At 37.5% G+C, this 19,274-nt stretch overlaps 1 protein-coding gene across 7 annotated transcripts in view; it reads left to right on the top strand.

Annotated features, from left to right (window-relative positions):
- NFIA (nuclear factor I A) overlaps window positions 1–19,274 on the top strand; it is a 382,454-nt gene that overhangs the window by 266,929 nt on the left and 96,251 nt on the right. The window lies entirely within an intron of this gene.

Below are 19,274 nucleotides of genomic sequence, written 5' to 3'. Positions count from 1 at the left end.
GAACAGTATATGGTTTTCTACTTTGACTTATTTTTACCTAACTACAATCCAGCATTCCATTAGGTTTTGTTTTGTTTTTACACTAACTGCCTTTTGGGTTTGGTTTTTTTTGAATTGTCTTTTAATAATCAAAACAAAAGTCTATCTACTTTTTCAGCTGAATGGATAGTATTGGAAAGGAGACTGTGTTACAGTTTATATAGTACTTGAATTTTTATATCATGAGAATACTTTAAAATATTTTTTTCCTATTACTGGATGTCATCATGATTGTTTTTCTATTTAAATGAAACAGTTGCTCTTTAGGTTCATCTTTAGTGAACTAGCAAATGATGACTTCCAGTCTAACCCCCTGGGGTCGTCTTGAGAATAATGTGAATAATTCCGATAGTGGAAGCTTTCTGAAGTCTTTCTCCATGTCTAGCCTCCACCTGGGAAAGGGGGCATCTTCTTCAGTGCCTTCCCCAATATTGCAAAGTCCAGCAGGTGTAAAGGATAGAGTGTGGGCTTTGGAATCAGCTAGGTAGAGTGTAATCTTGGCTCCAGCCCCTGCTGGCTGTGTGCTTATGGGCAAATTTCCCAACCTCTCTGAGCCTAAGTATCCCCATTTTTATAATCTGTCAATAACTAGCTATTTCAGTGCTCTTGAGAATTAAATGAGGTAGCATACATAAACCATCTAAGAACTACACCCAGTACTAAGTTTGAAAAAAAAAATGTTTCTGACCATTCTCCCCATCCATGCCTCCAAGTAATTTTCTGCAAAAACAGACAAGTACCAAGAAAATCTCTGAACTAACCCCTTCATCTTTAAATCTTAACCTCTTTCTCTCCTGTATAACGTATGAAAAGACAATGCTTGGAGGGTGTGAGTATAAAGGGATAGTATGGAGGGAGATTTTGGGGGTGATGGAACTGTTCTATATCCTAATGGTGGTGATGGTTGCAGGAATCGGTACATACGGTAACATTCATAGAAATGTATACTCCTGCCTCTCTCCCCTGCCCCCAGGGAGTTTTACTGTATGATAATTCAAAACGAAGCAAAACCTCAGGCCCCACTGGCCGAGTCCTTTGCCTTGCTCCCATTCCAAAAATGCAAAAATTGCACTTTGCCTTGCTTCTACCCAATCCTCTCCCTCAACTTCTTCATTCATTCAGTTGCTCATTCAGAAATCTTCATTGGGAACTTTCTCTGGATGAAACACTGTGCCTGGTTCTGGGAACTCAAGGAGGAATGGGAACACTATGGCTCTTGCTTTCAAGGAGTTCACAGCTGGGGGTGGGAAACAGACACATAAGAAGCTCATCACACGGTGAGATGGGACGTGAATGGATGGAGGCATTAGCCTCCGGTGTCCCCTTTTTCTGCTTTTAACAACACAGCACTCATGGTGTGGTACGTCTTCTCTAAAAGTCACACATCAGCCTCACTCCACACTTACATCATGCCAGTTCACCTAAAGTAGTAAGAAATAAAGCCAGGCCTAAATGAAAAGGAGAATGCTGACTCCTCGCTACCACTAACTGCATCATCAGCACGACCTCAGTGTCGTAGTGCCAATGAAAAGTTTATGTGCTATTAAAAGATAAAAAGATGTAAAACTTTTTTGAACCCTTCTTAAAAAGGCTAATTGAAGTACTAGCCAGCGTACCTGCTTCAGTGAAAATCAGAATATGTAGGTTTGGTACATTTGAGCTTGAGTATTGTACTGATGCAGGTTTAGACATCTCAAAGCTGCTTTCATCGTGCGATGTACGTGAAGCTCCTCCACCATGGGTCCTTAGGTAGATTGCTTTGGGGCATATTTGGGGTGGTTGAATATAGAGTACTTTGAGCTAGTGACTCTTCTATTCAGAGTAATTTATTTCTCTGCACCTTATGGATCAAATGATCATGAATTTTAATATCTGAATGCCTATATCCTTTGTACTCATTAAATAACTGAAGTTTAATGGCTGAATCCTTTTGGGAGGATGGATGGATAGATAGATAGATAATAACATACATAGTATAATTGTATAATTGTGTGTGGGGGTTTCTCTTAAATATATATGTGTATATAGGTATATATATAATAACTATATATATAGTTATTTAGATAGAAACCTCCACAATTGTATAATTATATTCCTAGACTGCTTCTCTAGTCTCTATCCCTATGTCATTACAGAAAAATGCAGCTTCATGGTATATGTGTGTGAGGGATGGGGGAGGACAGTGGATAAATTTTCACTTGGCTACATTCAGCATAGAAAGTCATAATTGAAACAGGGCCTGAGGGGACGTTAAAACTCAACTGAAGGATGTTGTACATGTTCATGGTGACTTCGGTGTCATTAACTCACACCAGCCATTTTAAATGGATAATTTATGCTGCCAGATGGTCCTTTTTGGGGATTTTCCATCTAGCCCAATCCCCTTTTTGGCACAGAGAACACCCTTATGTTGTTCCCACACTGATCCGGGCCTGCATGGCTTTTCCCCAGGGGAACCGTTCATTGAGTAGGAGGCCTTTAGTGGCTCACTCATGTAAATTACCTTCAGAGCATGTTGGGAGTTACGTATATCTGAATGCTCCAGCAGCCTCTTGGTTGCCTATATTAGGGATAATTCTCTCCAACAAGTACTAAAGGATACTTTGTTTATGCCTCTGGATGTGACACGGGGAGCAAGGCCTGTACTTACTCCTCACTCAGAGAGCTTTGCATCTGTTTACCTGCCCTCAAATGCTTTTTCAGGACTCCCCGGCCAAAAGAGGGCCGAAGGTTGCCAGAAGAGACAAATTTCCTTGAGCAACAGGAAGGCTTTGGAAAGTAAAACAAACCAGACATGCAGTAAATTACATGGGCTCTTTCAAATGTCTTTTGTAGTATCCTGATCCCCATTAGTTTATCTCAGCACTTTTAGTGCACAGCTCTTATTATCTGGGAAGAAGGGCATAGGAGATTAAAGATGATGTTAGTTTAAAAACATCAGACAACCTCAAGCTGACTTCTGCTTCTCTCACAATGCTGCATTTGTTCCCTCCACTTAGTTTCATTTCCCAGTTATCTCAAAACTGGGTTAGATTTGAAGCTTTGAAGCTAATCACACACTGATGAAATGAGTCCGATGAAATTCTATCAAGCAAAAATGCACATACGATCAACTCTTGTTTATCTGTGCAAATGAAAAATTGCAGAGAAACTGATAATGCAAATACATAGGAAGAAAACCAGCAGGCAGGCGCCTACATTGAGTTAGACACTGTGCATGGTGCTTTCATATATATGGTAAAAATTATAGTTACAATTGTTTGAGTACCTACTAGGTACTACATTTATTTTTTAATTAAAAAAAAATTATCCCTCTAAAATATCCTGCCTCAGTAGAGATGAAAATTGAAAATTGTAATCTGAAATCCAAACTTCAACCTAAATCTGATTTCAAAGTATATGTTTTGTCTTACAATAACCTCTTTTACTGTAAATGTTTATGCTTGCAGTTTAAGGTTTCATGTCCTGGGCTTGTATTCAAATTAAAAACATAATAATGAAAACCAAAAAATAACTAATCAGGAAGACCTGGAAAATCCCTCAGTTTCTTTATCCCGAATCCTTGTTATACAACCTAGGCCAGGGAAGAAATGTGGGCTATTTAACACATGTAGGCTACAACATAGAAGCAAATAGTGTTAACTGTTAATAAAGTGAAATATTTATCATTTTTGCCCATGAAATCAAAGAATCGTCATCATTTAGATCTGTGTTCAAATAATAGTTCATCAGAGAGGCTCCCAGTGATCTAAAATAGCTGTTGACTCTTTTCTATCATCCTATAATTCATAAACCTGCTTTCCTTTCTTCATACCACTACCTACTGTTATCGACTGTCTTCTACTTCTAGAGTACACACTTATGAGCAGTAGAACTTAGTTTGGCTTTTTCACTGCTGTATACCCAGCATCCAGAACAATGTCTGGCACATAATAGGTACTCAATAAATATTGATTGAATGAGGGGCCAGCCAAGTGGCGTGTTGGTTAAGAGTTGGCTTGGGACGCCAGCTCTGAGCAACAGGCCCGGGTTCGGATCCCACATGAGGACCAGTGATACTATGCCCTCTACAGTTAAGTTGGTGAACAGCTCAACCTGGAGCTGGGCTGCCGTGAGTCGCCGGTGATGGCGTAGGCTGCAGTGGGGCTGGCCAGCAGCGGGCATGAGCTTTTGTGAGTTGCTGTGAGCGGGCGTCCAATGGCCGGTGAGCTCTGCCTCACCCGGGAAGAGCGCAATGATAATACCAACATGGGCCAGTGAAGCAACGTCCTCCACAACTAGACTGAAGAACAAAAGGACAGCAATTTGTCTGTTCCTCTTCCCCAATGCCCCAATAAAATCTTTAAATAAAATAAATAAATAAGTAAATATTGATTGAATGAATGAGTAAATGAAACCTATAAAGCAGAGAAATTTGGGTACTTTCAATAAATCTGAAAGCAGAATTTTCTACAAATAACCCTCTCAGAATTGATGTTTACTATAGTCTCAATCTATAGGCTGTTATTCAGTCAAATCCAATTTTTAATAAGTAGCAAGCAAAACGATTGCTAAGGCCCTGCCAGTGACCCCATTGACAAGTAGTAGAGTACAAAATTGTATTACAAGTATCCCTTGCCTTAAAGCAGCGGTTCTCAACCTTCCTAATGCCGTGACCCCTTAATACACTTCCTCATGTTGTGGTGACCCCCAACCATAAAATTATTTTCGTTGCTATTCTATAACTGTAATTTTGCTACTGTTATGAATTGTAACGTAAATATCTTTTTGTTTTCCAATGGTCTTAGGTGACCCCTGTGAAAGGGTCATTCAACCCCCAAAAAGGGGTCGCGGCCCACAGGTTAAGAACCACTGCCTTAAAGGGTTCTCCTTTAAGTGAATTATAAGCTTCACAAATTACTGAGTTGCATGACTTCCTGCATTTGAGACCTCACCGTATTGAGCACATGCCTATCAGTCAGTTTCAGAGAAGTAAAGATAATTTTTTATTTTGAAAAAGCATGAAATTTAGGGCTTTTCAGTGAAATTTAGTACTGTGTTTGAAAATGAGTAAGAGGTACTTAAATTTGTTTCTGAATTTTAAAATATTCAGAATTCTAGCATGCCTCCAATTACACTGTGATTGTAAAACCTTATTAATGGACACAATTACATTAGCCAAGATTCTAAAAATTCTAAACAGTTCAGTAAAAAGCTTTTAAGTCAAAATTCAGTAAGTAGTAAATTAGGCTGTATTGTCTTAAAAACTTTCAGAGATAAACTTCTTTCAGAGATGGACTTCTTCCCAAAGACTCAGTAGTCCTCATTTTTTAAGGTCAAAATTAAGTTCTGTGATGGCCTGCTGTCTGTTCTTAACACAATTATTAAGTCAAGAAATCCATTCCTTTTACAGGTATTTGTAGAAGAATATTTTTGTAAGCATCTGGTCAACCAGCAGCCCAGGACGTGTAGAACCAGAGCTCAGTGTCATAACTACTGGAAGCACAGTTGGATTTTTGCAGATTTATGTTAGTTCATTGTAATTTTAAATACCCCATATCAAGTTCACTTGGATTCCCAACTCTGCTGGTTCTAATTTGACTGCCAACAGCCGTGGATCAGTTGTAGGAGAGGGGGAAGTTTACCAACTTAAACTTGTAGCTGAGACACATAGGAGAGGGCCTCTTATCAATTCCATAAAAAGGCAACAGACTGCTAATAGTAGCACACTGATCGTGGACACTTTGCTGCACGAGAATGTATTAGGGAAAATTCTTAAATCTCCCGCAGTCTACTACTGTAATCGGAATAGTCACTGATACAGAACACTGCCATAGGATCAATATCTTGGCTTCTCTTCTGCATTTATGGAGCAGTGGGAAAGCGCTGTTATGGGACAACATTGCCTTCCATTATCTCTTTAGTATTGGCACCTGCTCATTAGAGACCAGTGTAGCAGGGAACCGCAATACAGTCAGAAGGAGCCTGGTCTTTAGTGATCCTTATCAGAGAAATTTAATCTAAATAAAGGGTTATAACAAGAAAGCTGTGTTACAAAATGAGCACTCTAACCACCCTTCAAAAACGCCCTTACCTTCTTTATCAATGCTATTTTTTTTAATGGCAAAAGAAGAGGCCTAAAACAACCTATTGTAATGGGAGGCTAAAAGGTTAGAAGAAAAGAAGTAATTTTCTCACACACATGCACTTACACTATGTATAGGTGTGTGTTTGTCATATCCCCGTGTATATGATGGAGCATGGTAAAAAAAATTACTGCTGTGTTTCTGAAGCGTCTTAGAGTACCTGGCACATGGGATTCAATGAATATTTGTTGAATAAATAAACAAAAAATAAGGTGGAGACCACACATGTCTCATCTTGTCCGCTGAGTCAGGGATGTGCTGAGGGGGCACAGCGCTGCGTACATGTGTTGAGTGAGTGAACGTGGCTCCACTTGTGCCAGGGAGCCCAGAGGCACAAGTGTGTGAATACGGAAGCTCCCAGGAAAACAGATGCTGCGTTTCCGCTGGTTTTATCTGAATAAATAAATTACCTCAACCTCCAAATTTTTAATTTCATGTTTGAAAAATGAGGCTGTGTAAATAGTCCAGAAGGAAGGGAGAAAGAAAACGTAGCTCACATCTTAGAATTATGTGTGAAATCTTGCTTCTGCCCTGTTCCTGTCGCCATCTTCAGCACAGCTCCAGTGGCTTAGGCAGCAAGGGGCTGTCTCATCGTGTGGCCGCATTTAGCGTGTTCTAAGGCAGGATTTTAAAGCATATGCTGTTCTATCTATGACAATCTTCAGAGGCTTGCTGGGCGGGGGAAGGGGGGGAGGAAATAAGAGGGAAATAGAGTGTATTGTAAAGAGGAGAGAGTACAAATTTACGAATGAAAGCTACAATTCTTCTTCTCGGCCCTGAGCAAGCCTTGAACTCCCAGCAAACCGCTTCCCTGAATTTTCTTTTCCTCATACGTAAGCATTGGGGAAAGTGAAACAGCCCGACCTTCCTAACTCAAACGAGATGATAAACACAGGGGTTACCACTGATTAAGTACCAACTGTGTGCAAGGTACTGTGCGTGGCATTGGACAGAGAGTATTTTTAATGCATGTGAAGCAGAGTATACTTAATAAACAATAAAGCTTCATACAAATCTTTTTTTTTATAAATACTTTGGAAACTCTGAAATGTTATGTAAGAGATTATGAAATTAAATTGAAAACGTGGCGTACATACCTGCATCTATTCTGTGTGAGATGATAGAGGGAAAATAAATATATAAATGAACCAAGACAGACTTTGCCCTCAAAGTGCTTCCAGCCCAGTGAAGGAAAGCGGGTGTTTACCACATATCCAGTGGCTGTAATACAAGGTATAAAGTAAGCTAAGAATCACTCAGGTTGAGAGTTTATTTCTTGGTTTAGACCACAGTCTTCCACTGTAACTGTTTAAAAGAGCTGGTGCAACAGCCACACCATTACTAAAGGAGCATCAGTGAATGTGGGTCCCTGTTTCCTCCGCTTTGTAATATCAGTCTTATCTTTCTTCATCTCTAAGAAGTACGCAGATAGCTGATATGCTAGGAAACTGAATAAGTGCACAAGGCAGTGCCATCCAACCCCAATAAAAGATACGTCTTTCTGCACTCTTGGATCCAAATCTCAGTGTTCTGACTTGTAAGGAAATTGGGCAGAATCTGAGCAAATGTTTAGAGAAAACAAAATTATTCTGAATTGAGATTAAATTCACCAAAGGGAAAAATAAGCAGAAAGTATAGATGGAAGAGGAGAAACGAGAGAGAGAGAGAGAGAGAGAGAGAGAGAGAGAGAGAGAGAGAGAGAGAGAGAGAGATTGGGATGTTGGAAAAGTTATGACACATTTTTGCAACAAAAAACAAAAAATACGTCATGACTTTTCCGACAATCCCCATAGATAGATAGATCACACTTACCTAATAGTTTGATGCGTTGATTTTTCTGTATCTAATAAATTGTATTTATGCAATAAATATTAAATGTTTGTAGAACTCAAAGAGAAGGTAGTTTTAATCTCTGATATAAAGAGAAAAAAAATATGCCTTTAGTGTTTTTACGTCCTCTGTTCTATGAACACAATGTAGATATTTCAGACTCAACTAATACCACAATTTGCTTAACAGTAAAAGATAAATTTACTTATATTTTGTAAATGGAATTCTGCTCACATTTTAAATATATTTGTTTTATAAGTATTAGCTAGTATTTACTGAGCAATTACTATGTTCATACATTGTTGTTCTAAGCTTTATATATGTACATACAACTATATAGTATATATGTAACTATGGTATATAGCTTTTATATATTATATATATATATATAGCTTTTAAACATTTCTGTATTTGTATATACATATATAAATGTGTGTATGTATGTGTGTATGTACATATATATTCATTTAATTTGTAAAATATGATACAGATCACTAATAATACTATTTGCAGACTTATTTCTCTCATGTTTTCCTATTTCTACATACTGATGATGCTATTTAAATGTTACATAATCAAGTATAATACCATCGATTTATATGAGAAGGAAGTTCTGTCTGTTTTGGGGTCATCAGCGTTTTTAATAAAATAGTTTTTTTACTACTTGAGAATAAAGGGCTTTCTATGGGGCATGAGGGAGAGAGGAAAGAGAGAAGCCCAAAGACCCACGCAGCGCTCAGGAGTCAATAGCTTTTCTGCCCGTGCTGTGCGGCAGTTTCTGATGCAGCTGTGCACATCCCAATTGCTTTTCTGCTCGACAGAGGATTGCAGTAATGCCTATTTATCCAATTCTCTCCATCCAAGGATTTCAAATACATCATAAACTTATCAATTAATCAAAGACATGGCACCTATTTCAAGATGATGGGTGAATTACATCCTAGAAGATTACGAGAAACACTCATATCGGTGCAGTAAATCAGGGACCGTTTCCTGATGGATTCCTGAACAACACACCAAGTGCTCAAATGGACAGGATTCTCTCCAGCATGGAATCACAAAGTATGTCTCTTAAATAGGAGAAAACTTGGGGAATAAAAAAGTCATTTTATTTCGAAGCATCTCTTGATGAAACTTGATGAAAAATGAAATTGCAATATAATGAATGAGCCCACTGAAATGCAGTTTTTAGGCTTGCCTCTTCAGAGTGAGGTATTACTGACCATCCTTCCTTAACAATTAAAATAACCCTGTGAAACTTCTGGAATTTTAAATACTAGGTTACTTTGGTTCCCGGTTCTCTGGTCTGTTTGGAGTGAGGAACTCTGCTTTGCAGTCCAGCGCCTTCATCCCACTGTGGAGAACAGGCTTTATAGACAGCTGTGAATGTTTGGTATTTATTCAGATAATATGCCAGCTCTCCCGGCTTTTAATGTGGTCCAAACATCTTATTGTCCTTCATTTTGAAGAAACATTCCAATCTCTAGGGGTTTTTCCACTTTATAAGTAATGAGAGGTAGTTAAAGTTTTCATGTGCATCATTGGAAATGCACTCAAGTCATTAGAAATTCAAGGAATGGCAACCCAATATCCATTTCTAATTTGAAGTGTCTTCTGTAGTGCCATGTTATTCTGCCGTGATAGCTATCCCAACCCAGAAATCACTTCACCGTGATTAGCTTCCAAGATTCATAAATTCTAGGATATCATGACTACTTATAACCTAATGCCAGTCAGAATTTGCCATCTGCCTTTCAGCCATTTCATGAGCCTGACTGAAGAAGGGGTTTATCAAAATGGCTGTACAGCATCTCTCATGTCTGAACTCTCTTTAGGGACTCATATAAGCAGGACTTCATGTTCTAATGTCAAAATACATGTGTAAGGATTAAAAGTAGTATGGGATGCATAAGAACGCTTTTCAGGCCAGTTATTCTTTGATATTTATCACTTCATAGTGGCGACACCTGCTTCTAATTTTAAGAGTTCTTTTTTCCAGTGGGTTGATTTTTTTTCTTCTTCACAAAAGAAATCTTATCCTCAAAAGACTCAACTGGTAATTTTTCTCCTTTTGATGTTCTCGATATTTTTATGAGTTTGTCCATCAGCATTGAAGTCTTAACATGCCCTTAGTTTAAAAAAAGTCTTTATAACACATAATAATTATATTGGGCCACATAAATTTATGTCCTAGCCACACATTTGGAGACTTTTTCAGAGATATAATTTATCATAAATGTCATTATCTGCTACTTGAACTACTTGGTAGTTGTCTTAAGATGCCTAAAGCCAGAGAAATAAACTCTGCCTTGTGGGAGTGGTTCAGTAACTTACATTCAATACCCATATTTGGTTGTTTTTCACAGTTAAGGACAGGGTTGGTGACAGTTGTCATTTGGGAGTTAGTAAATGGAAGGGAAATAAAAAAGAGAGGAACCTAGTTTTGTCTCTTTAGACACATATGGAAATAGTCTTTTGGTTTGGGGGTAGCCAGGCTTTTATGTAGAGCCCAAAGTGGTTTGCTTTTTTGTTTTTATCTTGTATAAAGACCTTTTCCTAATAGATTCTGGATAAAGTTAATTACATGAGTAGAAAAAGCTGCAAAAGATGGTATATTGCTAGCAACCAGTTCTGATTGGCCTGTGGGGAGTTGTCTGTATAAAATTGGATCCTTGTGTTCTGTTCCAAAAAAAGGTGTGAATGTGAAAGAGAAGTGCTAAATCATGACTCCAGAGAAAATGTCGGCCATGAGCAGTTTTTAGTTTAAGTGAAAACCAAACTTTAGGATTTGGACAAAGGAGACAAGTAGAAAAAAGGGTGAATCATTATTTCTAACATAAAAGCATGATGGTGATCAAGTTTCACCAAACTTGAATAAGACCCTCCACAAAGGTGGTGACTGAATGGAACTAACTCATTTACTTAATTGATATGAAAAACTTTGGTAAGCATTTACCCTTAGTGTCAGATACATAATTTTTAATATAATATATCTAAGATATGGAGACAGTTAACAAACAGCACAGTTTTTAATAGTTGCACTCATAAGTAAATGGATCTATCATTACATTGTCACAAAGAATCACAGTGAGCAGAAACATCCTGCTAATCCCTCTCAGATAAGTATTCAACATAATTAGACAGGCGCTGTCTCTTCTGTTTAGTGTAGCATTAATCAGAAGTGCAACTTTACACAGGAAATTTTTTTCTGATCCGTCATTGTTAAAAAAAAACACAAAAAACTATTTTCTCCGATATTGTGCTTCAGAAAAGGATTCATGTGGTTATATATACAGTTATGTCCCATTTTATTACTTATTTGGTTTTAATAGTGTTCAATGATAGTGTGGTCCTTTTGCTGCATCCACAAAGCTGCATTTGAAGTTAGTAGTTCATTCTGTTTTGAAAAATAACAGAATGATGAACTATTGAAAGTATTTGTAAGCTTTGTCATGACCTGTTAGCTCATCTATATAAAATGAAGGAATGACTCTTTTACTTTATTTATTTTTTGTTTGTTTATTTATTTATTTCTTAAGGCATGAGTCTTTTAGAGAGAGGTTTTCTTATAAAGAAAAAGCCAACTGTTTTCTGCATTAAATAAGAGCTCAAGAAACAACCTCTTTCCATGAAAAATTTCATGTTAAAATGATGAAATGTGTTGCCCCCTTCCAGCATCCACAGACATTGCCTTTTAAAAAATTCCACTTCCTTTTACTAGGTGGCTTCTAACTTTGCCTCTGAACTACTGCATAGTTATAAAATGGCATCAGCTCAGTGTATTGCACAAGTCTATCTTCCCACTTTCTCAGCAACTCAAAGGCCTTTGAAGGCAAAGAATAGGGTTATTGAAGGACGGCAGGCAAATTTCACTAAGTAACAGGTGGAGGTCAAAGTACTTTATTTGTGGGGATGAACAGAGTGCAGAGATGGAAAAATCAAATGCTTTGCCATAATAAGGTTTAGCAAGAAAATGCTGACTACACTAAGCTTAGATTCTCGCTGACAGAACCTTTTCTAGTGTTCACTACTTGATTTCACAGTTCAATCAATTTGAAGAGGCCTAAAATTATATTTCTTCTTTCCCCTATAAAATGTTCCAATCAGTTTCAAATTTTACCTTAAATAAAGTGATGGTGCTCTGCTTGTATCCAGGGGACCTTGGGACCAATAGATCCCCAGTGCAGGTATATCCCGAACATACCTCAGAGATTCCCCATCTCTACAAATTAAATTTTACCAGTAGGACCCTTAAACTATGCTTTCAATTATGTTTTAACCGATGGATTTTAACATAATTTAATAAACACTTAACTTATCATTGAAATTAGCATTAGAGATGGAGAAAAGTATCTGTAAGGGTATTGACCAAGCCTGAGCCCTGGGTTACCCCCAGCTTGTTGGAGATGGGGAGGGAAGGGCTTTTGCTTTTTCTCTTTATACAATTCTGTATTTGTATAGTGTATAGGTTTTGCTGTTGTAACTTACAAAAGGGCCAAACCTGATGAAAAAAAATATAACAGCAAGACTTAACCTGCTGTTCTATAGCAGAACCAAAAAAGTAAGAAGTTGTTTGGCGGCATATAGACCAGAGCTGTGTAACAGAGCTTACTGCAAGGATGCAAACATTCTGTATCTACACTGTCCCATGTTGTAACAATGAGCCAAATATGGCTGTGGAACACTTGAAATGTGGCTATGCCAAGCAACTGAGGTTTTAAATTCATTTAATTTTAATTAATTTAAATTTAAGTAGCCACATGTGGCTAGTAGCTACCATATTGGACAGAGCAGATATAAACCACACATATGTATGATTGAGTTTTTTACTTTGCAGCTGAGTGTCTAGGCAGAATGAATAAAACATTTATACTATATTATACTATATTTTTCATGCAAAGGAAGTCATTTGGTTTTCTCAGTAATTTCTTCTTTATTTTCAGTCCTCTGTGAATGGGTGTGATTGCTATGTTGAGCCAAAATCAATCCTTCTCTGAACACATGGGAGGATAGGATGGCTTGGGGGAAGATGGGATGGGTGGAGAATCTCCAACTTGTAAGTATATGGAACATGAAATACAATTTTTTAAATTTCAGTCCTGACACTGGCGTGTCTGTATTTATCCTGAAAGGAGAGGAAATACCCTAAAAAAAATCAAGAGACTTTATTGTTTGCCCAGGAACCAGATTTTTCTATGACATTTTCCTTGTGTCTATGCTTCACTATCTCTGGTAGTAAATTTTCACTCAGAAATGAACATTTGGAATACATTAGAGAATTCATCATTTCTTTTCTCCTGAATAATCCATATAATTTTTACTCCATTCTCCCATTTTTAAAAATTGAAAAAAAATCACTGTATCCAAGCCTTTTAAATTACCTGAACTTCTTTATGATGTGGTAATTCTTTTGGGGGTCCTTTAGTTCATTTTAAATGGTTGCCTATAGAGTAAGAAGGATAAACCTCAGAAGCTATATTAGCTTTCATTTTATTCTCTCCATCATAAAAAATGATTTTAAAACATTTTTATTCATTGAAAAGGTTAAAAGTCGAAATAGTCTGAATGTTTTACCTTTTTTATTGTTGAGTGTGTTCATTGTAATAAATTACATTAGAATGAACCCTGATGGATTTCATCATTAGGACATGAGTCTAAGATGAGTGTAGTATCTTGAACTACATCCTCATATCACACAGCATGTGTTTATACCCACAGGAACAGAATGGTCCTTTAACTGTGGGATTAATCTATGCAATCACAGCCTTTATTTAGCATCACAGTTAGAGATGACCTCATCACAAGGTGCAGCTGAAACTGTTCTGGGAAGGTCCTGTTCTTGTCTGTTGGACAGCTGCTAGAGAGGGCTGCATAGCGCATAGTGCATCTGGAAGGGATGAGTCTGAGCATCAATTTGCTGGTAGCGGATGGCTTGCAAAATATGGTACCGGTCCTCAACTTTCATTCTGTGCTTGGGAAATGGCATTGAAATGTATGCTGCACCATCAATTTGGTAGACATGCCTGGTGTACCCACACTCAGAGCTGGGGGGATAGGGGAATCTGAGTGCCTGAATGTAAAGAGAACAGTCACCATAGCAGTTAGCCTGTCATTGAAGCTGAAGAAAAATATTTAAGTATCATTAATGAGCTCTATTTTGAGCCAGCTCATGATTGGTTTGTATCAGTAAGATAGATCAATGATCGGAACTTTTTTCAGAACTTGGCATCTTGCATAAGTAGTACATTGAAAGGAGAAAGAGCTTTGGCGCTCTGGGTGCACATCCTGGCTCCTCTGTGTACTAACTGTGTGGGCTCTCATATTCTTCAGGATTTCTTTCCCCCAGTTATCCTCTCTCTGAGTCGTTGCTTTCTGCCCGTCTGCTGGACCATTCCCATCTGCAGGCAAGCTCTGCCTTGCTGCCGTCCATCTCTCTATAGGTACTGCCCTATGTTTCTGCTTCCTCTACAGACGGATGTCATTAGAGTTGACTGCACCCATTTTCCCTGCCTCTCCACTTCCCATTGATTCTGTAAACCATTCTAACCGATCCTCCATGTGCTGCGCTCCCCTGGAGCTCATATATTCTCATACTTGACCTCTCAATAGCATTCAGCTCACTCGATCATGACCTTCTCCTTGAAATACTTCTCTTAGTTTCTGTAAAACTACACTTTCCTATGAGTGAAATGCCTCAGCTGAGTTGCCTATTTTGACACTGGCTTTAGTAGCTCAGAGGCCTCTCTTGATGTCAAGACTTACTGAATTCTAAATACTTGTGTGTTACACTTTACCTCTGATTAAGTGAGGTGTTACTGCTTTATAATGTACACGAGGTTTGGAAGATATCAATGATGCTTAAAAGGAGAATTTTGATCCTTTCTACTTATGTTTTCAGGAGGCTTTATAGAGAAAACAACTTGAATAGGCAAGAGGCCTATCGTAAATATTAAATGTATGTATTGACATTTTTATAATTTAACATCTTTGGGTCATTACCTTCTAAGTGTATGCGATATTTAATTATTGGAGGTTCTGTGTTAGGATTACTGATAAATATATTCAGTTTGTTTAATAAAATCCTAATTGATCCTTATGAAGGGCCAAGAAAAACCTTTGATATGTAAGACAAGATGATTCTTAGTATACTTCAGATTTGTTTTTATTTTTGCATAGTCTTTTGCAGCCGGTATAACCTTTCTTTGAATTTTTCCTTTGGATAAGCAAATTAGAAACTTCTAATTTAAACTTATAGCTATAAATATTGACTTTACTGACTTAAATAGGACACTTTTTATGGTATACAAGGGGAACTACATGCGGAGTATGACGTTTTACAACACGTACAAGCTTTAGAACTAGAGAGACCTGGGGCGGAAATGCCACTTTAGTAGCTGTATGACCTTGAACAAGTTGCTTGATATCTCTCGATATCCAGTTCTGCAATATTGTTATAAGTAGGCATCATAGCAGTGCTTACCTACCTGAGATGAAAATGTAAGGATCTGAGATATTTGTAAATGCAGTAGTTCCCCCTTCTCCACAGGGGATGAATTTCAAGACCCCCACATGTCTGAAATTGCAGATAGTACTCTATTTACACTGATTTTTTTCCTATACATACATACTTATGATAAAGTTTCATTTACAAATTAGGCATGGTAAGAGATTAACAGCAATAGCTAATAATAAAATACAACAGTTATAACAATGTAACTATAATTAAAGTTATGTAAATGTTCTCTCTCTCTCATATCTTTTTGTACTTCTCACTTAAACATTTGACGGCTTCTCTTCGCCATACCTGAATTGCCAGCATCAGTCCTCTAGCACTTTGGGACCATTATGAAGTAAAATGAGGGTGACTTGAACACAAGCTCTGGGCTACTGTAGGAGTTGATCTGATAACCCAGACAGCTACCAAAGTGACTAATGGGCGGGGAGCATATATAGCATGGGTACATGGATGAATCAAAGGGATGATTCACGTCCTGGGCAGGATGGAGCAGAATGACACGAGATTTCATCACGATCCTCAGAACAACACACAATTTCAAACTTATGCAATTGTTTATTTCTGTAATTTTCCATCTAACATTTTCAGACCGTAGTTGACTGCAGGTAACTGAAACAATGGAAAGTGAAACTGCAGGTAAGGGGGGACTATTGTACATGGCACATAGTAGGTATTCCATAATTTGTAGCTTTTGTTACTTTCAGTCTGTTCTTTGGGAAATGGTCAATATGCAGAGGTGTGATGACCATCTCTTTATCTGCCTCCTGACTCTCTTGAGGCCGCCGGAGGGATGAAAGCTTCCAAGAGTCTTTAGGTTTGGTATAATAGTTGTTTTGATGAAACAGTAGTAAAGGTAGGTCATTGGGAATTAGATGATGACAATGGGTAGGAGACTCTCTAAAGTCAAACTTGAACAACCAAACTTACAGCATTTTGTGGTCCTCTCCACCCTGCTTATGTATCGGATTTTAAAACCAAAGTGCAGAGTTTGCTTGTTTCCAGAGTTTCTCCCAAACAGATTGTGACAATAAGTGAACATTACTGAAAACTAAACATTTTATTTTTAATTTTGATACTTTGAAGAAACAAACATACCAGTTCAATGTTCTCTGACCACTTGCAATACGTCACCTAAACTCCTATAACAGACAAGATACGGTCCTGCTGTCCCAAACAGCATTTGCCAGGGATAATTTTCACAAGACAATGAATGGCTTAATAAATCTTCGAACAAACCAAGCACTAACACTGTCTTATTACAGTTTTCCTTTTTAAAAATCCAGCATGTTGTTCCATTATCACTGGAATAATTATAGATTATTGTGATCTCTCCCTTCTTCTCCTTCCCATTAATATTGTAGCTCCTTTGACTCCGAAAAAATCCCCTTTAAGAAGCTTTCTCAAGCAAAGAACAGCATTGTACTATCTTCTCATTTTTGTAGGATTTACTTTATTATTGTCACAATAAAGTTCTTGGTTAAAGTGTTTGGCAAATCTCATCATTTGGGAGTGAGAGGTAGTTGAAATTAATTATAGTTTTATTCCCCTGAATCTTCTTTTTGCTTTCTAGAACATCAGGTTGCAGCAAAAGGTTACCAAAAACAAACGTTGATTTGTTATAGGAGACCCCAAGAATTTTTTTTGAGTTTTTTCAAATCATTTAATCTGACTTGCTGTTGATGTTTCTTAAAGAATCAGAAGGAAATATATAAAATTTCAAAGGTATTTATGCCATTGAAAGTAACCACTTATTGGCCTTTTTTTTCTAGGAGGCTGTCTTACCATCTTCTCTGGGTGACTGTAGGCTAAGATGGTTACGACCTAAGATGGATTTGCTAAAATGAATGAAAACTTCTGGAATTCTAAGGAGTAATTAATGCACAATAGGCATCTTTAATACACACATTTCTAGCATTGACTGTAGTCTTATATTTGAATATTATATTACATTACTGTTACCACAAACTTAGTGTAAAACAACACACAAATATTATCTCCCCGTTTCCACGGGTCAAGAGTCTGGGCACAGCATAGCTGGTCGCTCTGCTCTAGGTTCCGCAAGACTGCAATCAAAATTTCATCCAGGCTACATGCCTTTCTGGAACCCAGGGTCCTCTTGAAAACTCTCGAGATTGTTGGCAGAATTCAGTTCCTTGTAGCTTTAAGACTAAGGTCCCAGCTTTCTTAAAGCTGGCTATCATCCAGGGGTCCCACTTAGGCCCTAGAGGTAGGTCCCTGCAGTCCCTTGCCATATGGTCCTCTCACAGGTCCTTTTACATGTCACAGGCCCTTTTACATCATGGCAGCTTAATTCTTCAAAGCCAACAAGAGGATCTGTCTGACTTCTAGTCCCTCTTTTAAAGGGTTCACCTGATTAGGTCAGGCCCACCTAGGATAACTCATTACTTAACTAAAGCCATCCGATTAGGGATCTTAATTACATCTGCAAAAGTTCCTTCACCCTTGCAATATAACAGCCTAATCACAAGAATGACATCCATCGTGTTCACAGGTCCCACCCACATTCAGGGGGAGAGGATTTATACCAAGTATGTACCCCAGGGACGAGGAACCTTGGGGCCACCTTAGAATTTTGACTACCGCCAACATTAATGATGCATCTAACAGAATCTTGGTGGATACTGTATTTGGACTGTACTTTCAAGGTTTTCCTGTTGGACTTCTCACTCAAAACCACCTCCAGGGATCAGAGTGACTGAATGACTAGAATTTCATGTGTGTTTGTTTGCCTCTGTCCACAGAACACTATTTGAAATGACTCAGGTAGCTTGGAAAAATGGCAAAGTGGAGAGAAATTCAGAATGTCTGATGGTTAGAAAGCCAGTGACAAGCCAAAGTGCTTCTTGAAATCCATCTCCTCTTCTATTTACCACCAGTGGGATTTTTATAGCAGTCAATAGGAGGAAGTGTCCCATTGAAATGAAACATTATGCCAAATTTCTGCTGCTTCTCATTCTATAAGATTCCTTTTTTTTTTCATATTGAAAAGAACTTTGAGGTAATATTTTGTCTGTTCCAGAAAAAGGGGTAGCATTAATTTATCTGTCATGTTTTTAAAAAATCTGATACTTCTAAAAACTACATTGAAATTAAGGTTTTGATTCATTAAGAGAAAGCCAATCATTCATTAACCTGTATAGTAATTGTGTAGCAGTTGTGCATAGCTCATTGGTAACAGAAATTTTAACAGGGAGTTTATTTTTAAAACAACATACAGAAACCAAATTTTCTTTCAAAAACAGAAGTCAAGATTAATGTTCTCACTTATTAATATAAAGCAGTTTACTAACATTTTGAAATTTCATCCGGTCAACTAAGTGTACGAAGCAAATTAACCAAAACATACATTATGCATATGGAGAAAATATTAAAGTATATAATAAGGAAGTGTGCTCAATATAGGTCTTTAAAAATTGAAAACACAAAGTAATTTTGAGATTCATGACAGTCTTAGGGTTCGTATTACTTGACTATGATAAATTTAGATTATACATAGTTTGGTTTGTTCTTCTTGTACACAGTATTTCTTCTCTCATTAACCCTTTCAAAGAAGATTTGAATTTTGCTGTTTTTGATCATTCTTGATGCCTGTTATTGCCTAAAGTTTACTTATACTTCCTCCTTTATAAGGGTAAATAGTGGATTTAAATCATGTCAATATTTCTGCAGTATTTAGAATAACATGGGTTGGAACACATGAACTTTTCAAAAAAAAGATTACTTTTCTTTTTTTTCTTTTTTTT

The sequence above is a fragment of the Hipposideros armiger genome, unplaced genomic scaffold, assembly GCF_001890085.2.
Source record: "Hipposideros armiger isolate ML-2016 unplaced genomic scaffold, ASM189008v1 scaffold_240, whole genome shotgun sequence".
NCBI lineage: Eukaryota > Metazoa > Chordata > Mammalia > Chiroptera > Hipposideridae > Hipposideros > Hipposideros armiger.
The sequence above is the reverse complement of the archived record's forward strand: the minus strand, read 5'-3'. Positions and strand labels throughout refer to the sequence as shown.